Source organism: Crocuta crocuta, unplaced genomic scaffold, assembly GCF_008692635.1.
Source record: "Crocuta crocuta isolate KB4526 unplaced genomic scaffold, BGI_CrCroc_1.0 scaffold943, whole genome shotgun sequence".
Classification (NCBI taxonomy): domain Eukaryota; kingdom Metazoa; phylum Chordata; class Mammalia; order Carnivora; family Hyaenidae; genus Crocuta; species Crocuta crocuta.
The window spans coordinates 766,711-767,418 of NW_027528208.1; the positions used below are offsets into that span (position 1 = coordinate 766,711).

The 708-nt window shown below is 53.5% G+C and overlaps 1 protein-coding gene across 2 annotated transcripts in view; it reads right to left on the bottom strand.

Annotated features, from left to right (window-relative positions):
- WDR45 (WD repeat domain 45) overlaps positions 1-708 on the bottom strand; it is a 5,560-nt gene that overhangs the window by 4,164 nt on the left and 688 nt on the right. The window lies entirely within an intron of this gene.

Genomic DNA, 708 nt, shown 5'->3' on the forward strand with positions numbered 1-708 from the left:
GACCTAGCATCCAACTTCACCTGTTAGTAAATAGGGAAAGGGGCTAGGACATCCACTTCTGCCCGCACCTCCCTGACCTGGCCCTGAGACCTGCTATAGTTGGCCCACCATCTAAAAGTCCTCCTCTCGGCACATGTGGGGATGAGCACTGGGTGTCATATGGAAACCAACTTGACAATAAACTATTTGTGGAAAAAAAAAGGGAAAAAAATACATAAAGGACTTCCTCTCCTCATGCCCTCTGAGGCTCCCAGCCTATTCCATCTCAGAGCCCTCTCACACCTCCCCTCCTCAAAGGCTTCTCAAAACCCCTTCAGGACCCCATGCCTAGCTCCAGATGACCCCTTCTCGTGCCATGCTAACTTCTGCCCAACCAGGGCCAGCCTGGATGTTCCCCGAGACCTCCTCATGCCCTAATGACCCTGCATCAGATTCCCCTATCATTCCAAATCGCCCACCCTGGGACATCCCCTTCCATGTGCTTTGCTGTCATTTAATCCAACATAGACTGGCTNTGGGCATATTTCCCAGAGCCCTACCTGGAACTCAACCCCAACAAGACGCCTGTCCCGGACCCCTCTAATAGTCCTGTCCTAGAGTCCCCATGCTCCCTTAAGTCCCCACCTCCCTAAGACCTTTGCCCAAGCACACCCCTTCCCCATGCTCCAGAAGTGCAAACCTGCTTTCCCCCCTTGTTCCCCCTCCCCT